The 15613-nt window shown below is 39.8% G+C and overlaps 1 protein-coding gene across 15 annotated transcripts in view; it reads right to left on the reverse strand.

Moving 5' to 3' along the window:
* Positions 1–9338, reverse strand: part of adgrb1a (adhesion G protein-coupled receptor B1a) — a 192402-nt gene extending 183064 nt beyond the window's left edge. For 9 of the 15 annotated variants that reach the window (XM_085176680.1, XM_085176675.1, XM_085176678.1 and 6 more), the window contains exon 1: positions 8737–9337. The gene's annotated coding sequence lies outside the window, so the exon portion shown is untranslated. The other 6 variants (XM_085176673.1, XM_085176681.1, XM_085176674.1 and 3 more) reach the window with 2 other exon arrangements.
* Between the last annotated feature and the right edge of the window lie 6275 nt (positions 9339–15613).

Here is a 15613-nt window from a genome sequence, read left to right on the forward strand (position 1 = left end):
TGATTAGTTCCAGTGTTGATGGCTGCTCGTGGAGCTTCCAGGGGAGAGTTGAATAGAGATGGAAATCAGGGCTTAGCTACGGATGATTATCTAGCCACTCCAGATCAAAGATTTCCCTCTGTCTCATCACAAAGGATGAAGAAAAGATCATTTCATCCCATGCTGTGAAACTACCTGTGCCTGTTTTCTTGAAATATGCTGAAAAAGATCAGCAGAGCTGTCTGCATTTAAGCAAACAGACATCAGACACACGCATATGTGCAGACATATGATCATTATTTCATATGTGGCTATACAAAATGAGCCAGAGAGGTGATTTATCAAACAAAACGCTTATGAAAATGCTTCTGAGACTACGCATGGAGCTATGATTATTTAATGAATTAATTAATGAAGTGCCAGGAGTTTGGAAAGTGCAGAAATTGCAGCATAATGTGTTGATAAGAACTCATATTTTTAGCCAATAGGAGGGTCACACTACTGCTGAGAAATCTGTGGAGGAAGCAGAGTGAACCATCTGTGAATTCACAAGCAAGGTGTCTGTGTGCAGTATGTGCGTGGGGGGGAAATGCCATGAACAGGCCTACGTGCATGTGGCTCATTTCTGTGGCATTTCTTTAACTCGCAGCACGACAGAGGGAAAGAGATGCCGTGGTCGTGAAGATAAGTTGGGCTTCTTTTGAAAGCTTGGTCTGTTCAGTTATAATGAAACCTTTGAACATTCAGCTAATACCTGCAGATTTTTGCCAGAAGCTTTTCTTCACATTTTTGTGATTTCCTTTTGAATGAAAAAAGGCACGCATTGATTAAAACACTGAAAACAGACATTTTAAGAATGAGCCACATATGTCTGAATTCCCGACTAACCAAGAGGTTCAACCAAAGAAATAAGGTTGATAAAAACAGAGAAATATTGAAGAAACCGATGTTCTGATTTCACAACGTCCCAAAGTCTCAGAGTGCAAACAGAAGCCTCACATTATAAAATAATATTCAAACCCCAGCTTAATGTCTGAGCAGCTGAAAATCCAGTTTCAAATCAAACTGTGACACACAAAAAGCATGTCCCATTGTTGTACTTACTTTTCACATGTGGGATGCTACATTTTTTGCATGTATGTTGATGCAGTTGGGTAACAATCTCAGTATGTCCAAAGTCCACTTTCTCCATTGGTCCATTCTGATGTTTTGTGTTGCCTATTTAAGGCATCTGTTTGTTTTTTGTTCTTTTCTTTAATTAGTGGAAATAAAATGTCCAAAATACAAATTTACCTTAATATATTTGTTGGATATTTGTGCAAATTAGTAACTACGCAGCCATTTAATCATTTCTAATTTGCATATTTAAAATATTATAAAATAACTCTTTTTATGTGAGAAATCAACTGTGATATCAACAAATTCTTTTCTTTTTTTTTTTTTTTTTAGTAAAAATCTACAACACTTACTTCCAGAAATTGCATTTTTATTCCTGTGTGTGTTTTTACAGAGTGGGTGGAAGTCTGATTTACAGAACATGTTGCTAAAGCCATGACTTGCTGACAGTATTTATCATTTTTATGATTCTAATGTCAAGAATAAAATTGAACCTGAGTAATGTTAACGTTTCTGCTCCAGAACACACACATTTGCACACTTGGATAATACCTCATTAGCATACTTAAACATAGAAATTCAGAAAAAATGATGACTTTAACACAAGTTATCAAGCAGCTCTGACCTGAAATGACTAAACAGAAAAAACTCTCATGCTAAGCCTTTAATATTAATATTTTTTTTATTTTTACACTATCTATGTATGTGTGTGTGTGTGTGTGTGTGTGTGTATTAAACAGAGTCTGCTGGGTCTTTTTGTCATCACGGGTTTTCCAAGAAGCAGACTGAGGTGTGAAGGTGTTTCCTCTGCTTCTCTTACACACTTTCTAACGTGAAGATAAAAATAGCAATCAACCAAGAGAATCGTGCTAATAGAAGACCTTAGCTCACAGCCATGCAGTGCAGATCCAACATACTGTAACTGCTACTACACAAGGGTTCCACCAATATGGGCTGCTAACCAGAAGTCAAATTGAATCCTTTTAATGCCTAAAACAAACAAGGTCTAGGGCGTAGCACTGGTCTGACTTTACCCCCAGTGTATGAAAAAAACTGCCCATCTTTCTAAAACAGCTCCTGTATTCATGAGCAGCATGTCCTTTAGGACAGAGACACTGAAAGTCACCTCAAGGCTACACCTTTTCCAGAGAGCTGCCTAAATGTTTAAAGAGCATGAAGCCTAAAAATGGAAAAAGTCTACTAAGTTCCCAGAACTCATTTAAAGGAGAGGCCTGCCAAAGGAAGCAAGAAGAACAAACACTGACAGGACAGAATGCTACCATGCAGCTCAGCAATATCTGCAAAACAACAACAACCCAAAACTGTTCTGGTCTGACAGATAAGAGAAGTCTTTTAATCTTAAATCACACTGAACTGAAACAGACACATAATTAGACAACTCCAGCATGGCCTTATAAATAACTGGTAGGGGGTGAACCTATTACTGCATATAAGGAGATGTCCAACCAGTGTATATTAGTGGCAGTGCTGTGTTAAACATTTGCTACCAGTGTTGAATCTGCGTGGCACTTTTCCAAAATGCACCTGAAGATTTCACCCTGTGAAAAAATATGTTTTTAATGTGTTTGGATGAGAGGGGAAACATCTTCAAAAAAAACCTAAAAAGTAGTCCAGTCGCTTTAATGCAAGTTCATTTGAATTTTTAAGTGTTTAAGAAAGCATGCAGCAGCAGCTGGTTTGGCTTGCAATGTTAAAATCTACCAGTTATTCAGCCTTTTGTATATCCTGAGAGCTGCACTTAAGTTTCTTTTGACTGGATTCAAGGACAGACTGAACTTGTTCTTGTCTAACTGTAGCAACTGAGGAAGTGCCTCCAATTACAGAGGATGTGCAGTGTATAATCATGTCATCATTAACATTCCCAATAAAATAAATCGAACCACGTACAGGTCCCTGTGGTTGTTTTATTTTACTTAAATATAGTTCATCGTTTCAGTTGCCTAACCTAATCGGTCTTCAGGTCTTCAAGTTCTGATTCTGCAAAAGTGAGGGGTTTTTTTTCTTTACATTTCATTTTCACTTAATTCATTTTGCTTTTGTTTATTGTTTGGTTGGATTTACGCACAAAAAAGAATTCACAGTTTACTCAGAAAGTCCTCATCAATTTTGTTGGTGGCTTCCATAGTCGTGAGTCTCTCCCCATCAATTATATAACTAATGACCTAAAAATAAAGAACACCAGGACAGTCATCTTTGTGTTTCACTTAGACTGAAGCCTCAGGTGCCCTTAATCTGTTTCAACAACACTATCCTCAATGTGAAAGGCAGTGGTAAAATCATGTTGTTGCTTATTCAGATAGCTCAATACTCTGAAGCCTTCTTTCTTTGGAATGGTGAGCAAATGCCTTGGATAAATCAATAAACCAGTACTGCAAAACATGCTTTCCTAACCAAAGACTTAATTATACCACTGACCACCTTTAAGTCTGTGGTACCAGTACTAATCTGTTTTCTTCTCACTTTAGTTCATTGCTTATCCTCTCTGGTTATTGGAGTTTAGGTATCTGCCATTTGCCCTTGACTGGGCATAGTATTCCTACTACTATTATTATTGTTAGTAGTAGTAATCATAATACTAATAATATCACTAATATTAGTAGTATCATTGTGTCATTTCAACACGCAGTTTTAAAAAAACTCAGGAAATCTACAAATTTGGTGACCAGTGCACCGATGCTGACCTTCGTGGTATACAGAGTGAAGTTTAGTTAAGTTCAGTTTAGTTAAGTTCAGTTTTGCTCCTCTGTTCTTCAGACACTTGTTTACAGACAACAGATACCTTTTCCTGCTTTTACACCTCAGCACAGGAATGATTAAGTGATTACAACACGCTGCCTTTGCTTTAAAGATGGCTGTCATTCTGTCTGTAAACGAGCAGAGAAATAAACAGGGGTACAGTGAATAAACACTCGTCACTTAAAAAGCAGGACTTTTCTCACCCTGAAAACAATATCCAATCACAGATTGACAGGCTGTGATGTTAAAACACTTTGCACAGCAGCAACAATTATGACCACAGACACAAATGTGAAACAAAACCAGCATAAAAAAGTGATTCTGCTTTAGACTCATGAATAGAGGCTGTAGCAGGAGACTGCTTCAACAGGATTGTTACCTGTTAAAGTTCAGGGTCTGGCTACTTGGCTAGTTTAGGATTAGCATGCTGCCTGTGCAAAGAACCAAAGTTGGGTTAGCAGCAATGTGGTTGTTTGTGTTCTGGATGCAGTTAAAAAAATAAATGTTTGTTTAATTGCAGCAGTGCAAGAACCAATAAGCAGGATCGATAGGCAGACAGGCTGACAATTCCAAGGAATTGGACTACTGGTTTTCTGTAAGAAGCGGTTCTCGATTCCCATCACAAACCATGCTGTTGTTTTGTTTTTCTCTCATCATTTCAATAAAAGCTTTGCAGAAACAGTGCAAATATCTATCAAAATAATATTTTACAGCGTCCTTTTATGGTTTATATCCAATTTATATTTTGGTGCTAAATTTAGGTGCAAAAAGTAAGGTGATTATCTCCCTTAGAACAGGCAGACCCCACCACATTAAACGGAGTCTGTGACTGCATACCCACTGCTTGTCAAAAGTCATACACTGAGTATATGCCTGCTCTAAGTTTTTATTTAGTGTGCTTGTTTTTGTCAGGAGTCATGTACAAAAAAACATTGTGTCTGAGAAAGGTGTCAGTGCCAGCATTTGGCCTCAAACTAATCATCAGACCACAACGCACACTGCCATGACCTCCAAGCTACAGCTACACCTACCTCTAAGTCAGCCAACTATTTTCATAAGCCCTGCTTCACACGTTGTGTTAAGTCAGTGTGGCGGTTACATGGTTGTCAGCCAGTTCCCCCTTCACTCTCACACTTGCACGCGCACACACATACACATTGGCCAAGGCTCATTAAGCTCCTTCCCAAGCTCCTCATTTTGTCCCTAATTAGGGGAACCAATGGTTTTGCAGGATCTGGTCAACCTCTAAGTCACTCCAAGCAAAGATATCCTCCCCACAGTACTGTTGAGAAGCCATTAGAAACTTTCAGGACATTGGATGCTGACATGTTTCACCTTTAAAGCGCTGTGTGACTAGCCTGTCATTGCTGACTGATTGCTGTGTATTTACTCCAAAACGTAATGGGTGTCACACAAAAAGTGATCTGTGGAGCTCCGAGGCAGCAGAAAGGCACTGTGTGTCTACGTCACACAGCTCTCTGTCTCTAGCTCGCCTTTAATGCATCTTCTATCGTCCCACAGACTGTCTCCTCGTCACCCATCTATTCATCTCCCCTCTCAATGGCTCCCTCTGTTCCCCTCGACTCACTATTTCCTCTTCATCCCTCTGATGTCACAAATTCAGATATGAGCTTCTCTGATAGAACACACACCCTTGGACACTGCAGCTTTGTTTGAAAAGACAGCGATCAGTGGATGCAAAGAACTAGGGAAGGGGAACAAGTCGACAGTGCGGTTGTTTTCCAAAGCTGCAGGAGACTGTAAAATGCAGAAACAAAGGGAGACATGTAGGCTAAAAAAACATGCATGAATGCTTCTGAAAAGGCCCGCGTTGTGTTGCTGCCTTGTCTCATCCCTGTGGCTCGGAGCCAGCCGTGCCTGCCAGGGCACTACTGTTGAGTCTATTTCTGTTATCTGCTCTCTTTCCCGCGAAGAAGAAACAGCTGACCGCTAATATCGCTACCTGGGAGGGGGTGAGACAAGACTTTTCAGACCTGGCGCTGTCTCAGAAATACATATGCTTACAAAGGATCACACACTTGGCTCTCGGCTGAGTTTTGTGGCACCCGTTGGAAGGATTTGTTGGCACAGTCGCATAAACAAGTACTTGTCTTTCAATGACAAAACCAAAAGAAAAACACAGTCAGTGTTTGGAAGGTCTAAACAACCATTTTGTTTCTTTTGTAGTTAAACTGTTTAGTAGAATTAATTCTGTGTTGACATATGACCCTCAATTCTGCTTCTTTGCCCCTGTAGTGTACGGAGGCCTTTTCCTGTTAAAAGGTAGTTCTTCCTCTCCACAGTCACAAAGTGCTTGCTTTGTTACTAACCCGTTTTTTCTTCCAAATCACAACTTATAATGATTCTAACTGACCCCTTTAAAAAAAATCCAAAGAGTATATTTTGCTTTTATCCGACAGTTGTGGCTGTGGTTGGCAGTCGTGATATAGACCTCCCAGGGTTATTAACCTGAGCTAACAAATTTAAGTCATCTGAACATCCATCCATCCATCCATTCGCTTCCGCTTCTCCTTTTCAGGGTCGTGGGGGGCGCTGGAGCCTATCCCAGCTGTCATAGGGCGAGAGGCGGGGTACACCCTGGACAGGTCGCCAGTCTGTCGCAGAGCTAACACACAGGGACAGACAACCATTCGCGCTCTCATTCACTCGCACATTCACACCTAGTGACAATTTGGATTATCCAATTAACCTATGCCCACAAGCATGTCATCTGAACATTGAACTTAAAAATCCAGAATAAGAAGAGGTCAAAATGTGTTAAAACAACAACCATGAGATTTTGGAGAATGGAACATGTCTTAAACAGAGATAGTTTCATGGGTTCAAAGTAAGGTTCGGTGAGCTTGGAGGGGTGATCGGCTGAATTAAAGTCCCTGACAGTGATGGGGATTTTACATGTGTTAAATGCATCAATAAAGGAGAGCAGAGAGTTGAGTTTAAAATGATAATGCACAGACGACACTTGCAATCAACGCGGCAAGGGTGTATTTAATATAACGTGACCTTTTCAAGCCTTCTGTTTGCATCTGACCTGGAATGCATACACAGCATCGGGCTTTTCAAAGCCAACAAGAACTTCATTATTTTGAGTTCCAATGGTGTTTTATTGCTTTAGGGCTTTTACACAATATCTTGTTGAACAGTTATTGATTCAAGCGCAGAAATGTTGATACAAATCTTTCATATTAATCACTGAGTTCTGATATTTTCATGGGTTGAAACAACATTTCAGTATAAAACATATGAAGGTGCAAAGCCTTCAAGAATTCCCAGTATCAACAGTTTTTTGGCTGTTTTTCAATAACGTCATTCAACCTTAGATCACTTGTTGAGATGCCAAACTTTTTTTAAAATTAAAATATACAGTACAGTTTTTCAGGGACAGGGAACTTAAAGGGTGGGGGTTATATGCTCCCTGTCGTGTGGTTCATGACTTAAGTCTTATCCGAGGATGGGCTGTGTTTTAGAGCGCCCCCCATTAGTATGATGTGAAAAATTAACATGTCAGAGTTTAATATTTTGATATGCAGAGAAGAGCAATTATCTCTTTAACTATTTTTAAAGTAAAGGAAATCCAATGATAATGGTTATAATAATAATAATAATGCAATTTTTGAAGTTTTACAGAAACAGCATCGACCATTCATGCTGCATATCCACGACTGGACATTGCAGCAGTAGCAGAGATGAGGGAGGCTCCTTGCACCAGAAGGGGACAGTGAATGACAACCCATTTTGTTGGCAAATAGGACTGCTGGCGGTCAGTGAGTGATAGCAGACTGACTGTCACAGAGATGGGCTCAAAGCGCTCATGTGCCTGCTCCGTCTCTGCTTTCACCTCTGCTAGAATTTCACCCTGCTTTATCATCACCTATTACTAAACACAGTTTGAGCACATATGCTGTGTTTTACTGCAAGTAAAATCCATAAAGCATAAAAAAGATTCATTATTATATCCAGGATTAAAATGGGCTCGAGGAAACAAATAGGCTAGATGATGTCAAAAAGGGGACAAGATGATTAGACCGGTTGTGTCTTTATTCATACCATAATGTTAAAATAAGGCAGACTCCAGTAAGCACTGTGGATAGGTACAGGGGATTTGTTTCTGTTTGTTTGTTTAAAAACATTAATGTCAAACTCAAATCAGAATAAGTGCGTGTAAATGTAACCCTCTCTCCCTGACAAAGCTTCACACTGCTTTGAAAATGCATAAGATTTGTATTTCAGCTGGTGGTTCTAATATCGCAGTATCTAGAAATGCATAAAAAATAACACTGAGAATACGTGTTTAATAACGCGCGTGTGCAACGAGACAAGTAAAGTTAAGCATATTTACAAAAAAAAAATAATAATTTTGCTGATCGTCAGAATAAGAGTTGTCCTTACTCATTCTCGGGATTCCCTAAATGACGCTCTGGCTCCAGTTTAACCTCTGTGAATGAGCGACCAGTTGTTAAATTACACGGAGTTAAGTGGCGGTTTCTCCCTAGAGGAACGCGCCTTCTTCCATCCTCTGGGGCTCACCAACTAGCTCAGACAGCGACTGTCCACAGCGGTGCGACTGACTGAGCGCAGCACGGTTGGGTGTGACTTGAGCATACAGCGCTACCCTCAACTACACTGGACAGTACAGGGGGTTGCAACACACAATAAATCTACAGGTATTTTGCGAGTTCGGTCATTTTTTTCTCTTTTATTGTGGCAACAAAAAAGGGGAAAAAACGCCTAATGTGAATTCACAAAACAAAACAAGAAGCGCACACACGTCGAAACTAGCTGTGCTGATGACATATGTGTGCCTTAAACTTCATAGTTAGCAGCAAGAGTTATATTTTTTTAAAGGATAGAGAAAGAATTTACCTTGAGCAAGTTACCAGTCCTTCTGATGCATAATGACAATGGTCAGAGCTCGGTGCGTTCACGGGGGATTCGACAATTCCAAAAGACGGTAAGTCCTAAGATAAGTCCACAAAACGTATGATAATGAACGGAAATCTCTTCCTATAATGAGCCCAATACATGTGACATTACTAGGATGAAGAGGAGGTTAAAACTCAGACAGGAGTTCTGGATGTCTGCTAGTTCCGACTGCGCGCCCAATGCAAGAAACAGGTTCAAAAAATCCCGACTGCCGCTGTTATTTTCTTACATTGTTCCCACAGATAACATTCCCCGCTCTTCATTAACTGTGAAAATAAAATCCTCTTTTTAAGACAGTAATATTTTATTTAGTTAAATTCCACAAATTCTATGATTTCCTCTGAGAAAAAGTTATTCTCCAAATCTGAAATTCTCTCTCGTCCGCAGATCGCGCAGCCTTCCAGGTGAATGTGATCGCTGAATGGAGCGACGCATCAAAGAGGGCTCGCGAGTGTCTCGGGAACCGCCGTCCCCAGCTCGCGGCTCTGGAGCGTCCTTGCCTGCCTGTGTGTCCGCGCGCAGCAACAGCCGGATTCCTTATTTGGAAGCCCGGGGCTCGCGCTGCAGTCAATGGTTTGAAATTGTACCAACATGACTTCCAGGCAAGTGTTTCAAAATAAAGTAGATAAATAGACGGGAAAACGTTGATTGGAGTAATGCACACACACACACGTGTGTGCGCGCGTTGGTGATGGATGTTTCCGATGTATGTGTGTATGATATATGTATTCTTAAGTACACTCAAAAAACTACTTTACTGACTTTACTCAAAAAGTCACAATTATTTTCACATTCCCAAATTGCATTTTCAATACTGAAATCCCAAAACACATCTTGTTTCTGTTGCACACTACAGCTGTACCTTTATTTAAAAAATAAAACATTAAAAAATTAAATCCTACAATAAACTGAGGTTTCCCCATGGGAGTGCTTTTATATTGAAGGCAAAAGCATCCACTTTCCTGCCAGATTCTGTCTGTACTGTGTTCAAAGCTGAGGGGAAAGGGGTGAGGGGAGGGGGGTGGGTTCACTCAGTAGAAAATTCACCCATCAGCCCCCTCTTCTGGAGTCAAAGAGCCTCAATTGGATGTTGTGTCAGGGCAGTGGCATCACCTACATTAACACACAGAGAGGGAATGTTAATAAATGGCCATACATGTCTTTTTTTTTAACAGGTTATATATATTCAATAACTATACTCACATCACACACAGACACACTCTATCTACAGCTACTATTAGTCTCTGGGAAAATCTCAGTTTCTGCCCCTTTGAAATTATGTCTTTAACCTCTTAATATCAACACACTTAACAACTGGATCAGGGGTATTGTTTGTGTTTGGCTATGCTTTCCATAGAATTTTCACCTGTTTGGAATACTTACATTGAAATTACATTTGAGACAAAAAAAACCCTGTAATGTCAACAATTATGGGATGTCATTAGAAATTTAAAATACTAGTTTCTAAAAATATGCATATTAAACTTGTGGCTACAATAAACCCAACCATAATCCATAACCTTAATGGGTTGCTGGTGACCTGGCAGATGGTAACAGGTTTATTACCAAGAGACACGACTTTAGTTTTTCTTTGCAGTGAACTCATAAACAACGAGTGCTATAGTGCTGCAATATTAAGAAAATGAACTGGTTCCTTGTGTGATCTTTACTTTCTTTTATCTTAATATTTTTATAATGCGCTCGAGTGCCACATATACCGTACTACGTAAAAATTAACCAAGTTAATAACTGGAATTATTAAAAAAAACATTATTTTAGTTCATGTTCCTAGTTGCAGTTTGCTTTTGTAATAGCACCACATGGCTTCTGGGATACCATGGAGTTGTGCCCCCAGTGTGTTGATAATCCAGCCATGAGAATGAGTCAGTTATTTCAAAGATAAATATCAAAGCAGTGATTTTTCTCTTTATTTTCACTATTAATCTGTCTTATGTTCTGAATACATGGAATACAACGTAATTACAGACATTAATTAGACAGCCTGTTTTGGTCAGTTTTACTGTGCAAAACAAAACGTGATATGTGCAGCTATGTTTCCATAGAGGAAATACGTTTGTGTGCATTTCTGCAAGATACTGTGTTGACCTACATTGGATAATTTGAAAGAGTTCTGACCCACGCAATTTCAAGGCCTTGAGCTGAATGTGAACCCATCAGCTGAAATGCACAATGACAACAGTAACTCACCCATATATAAACTGAGACACAAACAACAATTAGTGGCAACAGTGTGCTAAAAATCGCTGACAGAAAGAAATTCTAACATGATAAAATGAGGAAATCCATTCCTGATCAGTGACAACCCCAACCCAAGTGAGTATATTTTGGGATAGCTGTACAACATCTCCAAAAAACGTTCTATGGATGCCTGGTCAGATGCCCCAAACACCTCCAATAACTGCTTTCAACTGAAAAAAGCTGTTGTATTCTAAGCTTTTCTTGGATGTCTGAGCAGGTGTCAGTAAGCCTAGTTTTTTTTTCAATTCCATTTCAGTTTCAATTAAATTTTACTTATACAGCACCAAATCACAACAACAGTCACCTCAAGGCGCTTTATATTGTAAGGTAGACGCTACAATAATACATACAGAGAAATACCCAACAATCATATGACTCCCTATGAGCAAGCACTTTGGCGACAGTGGAAAGGAAAAACTCCCTTTTAACAGGAAGAAACCTCCAACAGAAACAGGCTCAGGGAGGGGCGGAGACATCTGCTGCGACTGGTTGGGGTGAGAGAAGGAAGACAGGATAAAAGACATTGTGTGGAAGAGAGCCATTGATGCTGATAATCTCAGTTTTCAGTCATTACAAAAGTTTACAGCCTTAGATTAAGATCGGAGCATTCGTTGACTGTTAAAGTTAAAAGTTTTGGTTTCTACGTCTTGAACACAGCAGCTTGGTATAATGTCTGCATTACTTCTGATGGGGCCTAATGCTCCCATTTGTTAAAATGTCCATGCGACACAAATGTATTTAACTGGAGGGAACAATGGATCTTGGGGGCAGGGAGCATAGCTACAGGCTCAGAGATGCAGACTCTTTATACTGAACTGCAAACAGCTTGTGATGAAGCCACAAACACGTCAACCTCAAAATTAAGATATTCTGAGAACTCAAGAATTTATGGAGCTGGAGTCTTTGAATTTTAGCTTAAGCCTCTCCACCCTTTGATGAACCCTGAAATCCTGTCAGTAAAATGTAATAGCCATGATAAAATGCAATATATGTAACAGACTGTGTATGTGTATGTGACTTGAAATGCCTGATCCTTGACAGTCTCTTATGTTATTGACGCCTCCATGCATTGTCGAGCAACCTGTTGATACCCATTTTATATAACCAGTGTAATTTTGACCACATGCTGAAGTCATTTCACCGTATTGGGATAGAGTGGAGTGTAAATAATATGCAGTGATTTGAATCTCACCTTGAACAGAAGTGTGATCACTGACATAAGAGGCAGTCCTCAGCATTACATTAAGCTTTGCCACATGGAGGTGAAAATGGTACACTCACATTACTGTGCAGCGCTCTTCGCTGGGAAAAGCCCTGCTCTTTCAACACCGCTACAGTTTTGAGGGCACAGTTACAGCTGATAGTGGATAAAATTCTATTTTAATTGAATCATGGAGCTATAGTCAACTGCTGTCTGGCTGGAGAACATGAAAGAGACGTCTCTAAGTTGTGCTGTCTTTGATTTTTAGAGCATTTCTAAAGAAACTACAGTATGTACCTCACTGTAGGCCATATCTTTTTCTGTCACTGACCATCCAAGAAGTCTGTGCTTCATTTTTGGCCATCTCAGTCTCTCACTAATTGGATGAGCTTTGCACCAATATAGCGTTTGCATACAGCTTGCCAGCCAATCTTGCTAGCACAGGCAGATAACTTTGCATATTAGCTTGGTCCAAACATGGTCAGGTCTGGCTTAGAAAAAACATCATGAGGCTTCAAGCATTGAAAAAAAGAGCATTTAAAAGCAACACCCCCTGTCCTAATGCCTCATAGTGACATGGAGACATTAACAAGAACTTCATTAATGTTCAATTAATACAAATGCCAGGATGTAAATGTTTCCTGTCACCTGGCTTTTCAATGCTGGAATTCTGGGAGCATCGACTTTTGACTGGGCACAGCACGGTGGCGTGGCGGTTAGCACCGTTGCCTCGCAGCAAGAAGTTCTGAGTTATGTATTATGTTGGCATCTGAATTATCCAAAGTTACATTAGTAAAGACTAAGATTAAAAGTATGGAGCCGGAAATGAGCAGAATGGGTTACCTTTAAGTAAGTGCATCATGCTTCAACATACTCTGTTTTTATAGATTGGCTTCAACCACTCACTGGCAGGATCCCACTCGTCTATGATTCACTCCTCTAATTTAACAAATCTGAATATGCTGAGAGAAACTTTCCACTTCAACAGTTACAGACTGGCATAGTTGGAAGGCTTCTATCAGTTTATATGTGAGGACAGTCAGTCGGGAACAGGGTCGAGTCTGGGTCAAATTCTAAAAGTGTTTTTTGTGTGTGTGTGTGTGTTTTTAAATGAATGATCATATTTTGATTAACCGATTAGTGCTGTTGTGTTTGGAACTATCAGTTAATAGACTATTCAAGGGCTTTGCAGTGTTGCAGTGCTGATTTCCAGTCTCCTACCTATTTAACTTCAACACCCAGTGAGAGAGAAGTTTTAATTAAGACTAACCTGAGTAAGTCCTGTGGAAGCTTTCAGGTTCATTTTGGACCACAAGCCCAGACATTTATCCCGACTCATAATACTCATGTCTTCAGCCAAGAGGAGAACAGGACATGTCATTTTGGTTTAACATTTTGGTTTAAAGGCATTTTATGACAACATTCTCAGTCCAGGACTGCATATCTGAGGCAATGAAAGAAAAGGTTAAGAATCAGGCAAGTGAATGGCCAGGACTGCAGTGCTCTAGAAAGAACAGCCAGTATAACTTGAGAGCTGCAGACAGCCATAGATCAGGACCAAAGGAGAGCTCCATTGTGTGCCACCTTTATTCCCTTTCATTTCAGCACCTCCCTGTTTTTCACTAACCCCGTGTTTCCAAAAGAACTTGTCACCTGCCTCGCAGTCCATTTCCCATCATTCTGTCATGTCCTCTCAAAAAGCTCAAGTTGGGCACATATGTACGCTGTCTCTCTGCCTGTTACTGAACGTAGTCTACCTTTTCTTTAAGAAATTAGAATTTATTTTGCCTGTTAAACCTTCACAATCTTGAAGCAAAAATGATTTTTCTCCGTTGCCAGTAGATGATCTCAGGACTTCTCAGTTGCGTATGAGTACCTCATTCATAACACTTTACAACAGCTGTTGTTATTCTCATGTGTATATGTACAGTGGTTTGGTGATCACATACTAACACTAGGACACATTTCCCTGTAGTGGTATGTCTGTGTTCTCTCCAACATCTGACAGCTCCTTAATCCCTAAGCCTGACGCTATCAGAATATGATTTCTGGCTTTTGAAAACTGACCTAGCGGGGTGGCTGTTGCTCAGGAGGTAGAGCAGGGCATCTGCTGATCGGAAGGATGGTGGTTTGATTCTTGGCTCCCCTAGTCTGCATACCAAATATCCTTAGGCAAGATATTAACCCCCACTTGCTCTCTGATGCATCCATTGGAGTTTGAATGAGTCTGTTAGTTAGAAAGCACTGAGTACATGGGTGAATGCAGCATGTTGTATAGAGTGCTTTGAGTACTCCAGGAGAATAGAAAAGCGCTATACAAGAATCAGTCCATTTACCCCCCAAATCTTGTCAAACGGTGGAAGAAAAAAAAGGTAACATTTTTCTTCTTCAACTTTTTTGTTTTCTTCTTTCAACAAAAATGAAATCTAATCTTATCTCTGAAAGCTATAATACCATTCTCTAGTCAAAAGAAAATGACTCAGTGGTTAATCATGAATTGGTGAATCATTGAAACGCTCTGTATAAACCTGAAAAGACAACTTTTTACTTTTGATCACTATGGAAACAAATGCTGATATAAAGTGACGTCTTTTGGAAGGCAGTGACTGGCTGACTAGCTCACAAAAACACCTTCCATGGACATCATGCACTTGGAGGGATTGCCGTCAGATGACCTTTTTTGGCGTACACATTTATTCGCTTAACATCCGCTAGGCCGATGGCAAAGTTTTCTTAAGGTATATGGGCCTTACCGTTCTTCTGTTGTGGGATTTCGGTATGCTGAATAGCTGAAAATGGGTAGAAGTGAAATTAACACTAAACAGATCACTGACAACCTGGCTGGTTTTTAAAGGCTGAATATTCTGGTACAGTTGTCACCAGAGCCGCAAATAAAAGGACCAGCTCAGTGTTGTTGTTTTTTTAATTATTATTCTTTTTTTGCTTAAATTATGGTCATCTAAGGTTAATTTGTTTAGAATTTAGGGGAAAAAAGAAAATAATATGTAGAAAAATGTGGGGCCCTTTATGAATTATCTAGTTCATTTAGGCAAAGACTATTTCAAAGAGTTGCTACCATTACTGTTACTGCCGAATTACTTTTACTATAAAAAAACTGATAATGGGAAACTGTGGCCTGATGAAGGTATCAGATCAAACCCATTGAGTCATGAAATTCATTATGAAACATCCTTTGGGGAACATCTCATCTGAGAACCAAAAACAATCTAACATTGTTATTAAAATCACAGCCAACCCAGCAAATACACAAAGAATCCTTCAAGTGAGTTTCAGCTGTCTGAAGATGCAGTCTATATACATCTCTGGATCTCAGCCAGTGTGTGTTAGCGGTAGATG

The sequence above is a fragment of the Neolamprologus multifasciatus genome, chromosome 11, assembly GCF_963576455.1.
Source record: "Neolamprologus multifasciatus chromosome 11, fNeoMul1.2, whole genome shotgun sequence".
In the NCBI taxonomy this organism is placed as follows: Eukaryota; Metazoa; Chordata; class Actinopteri; order Cichliformes; family Cichlidae; genus Neolamprologus; species Neolamprologus multifasciatus.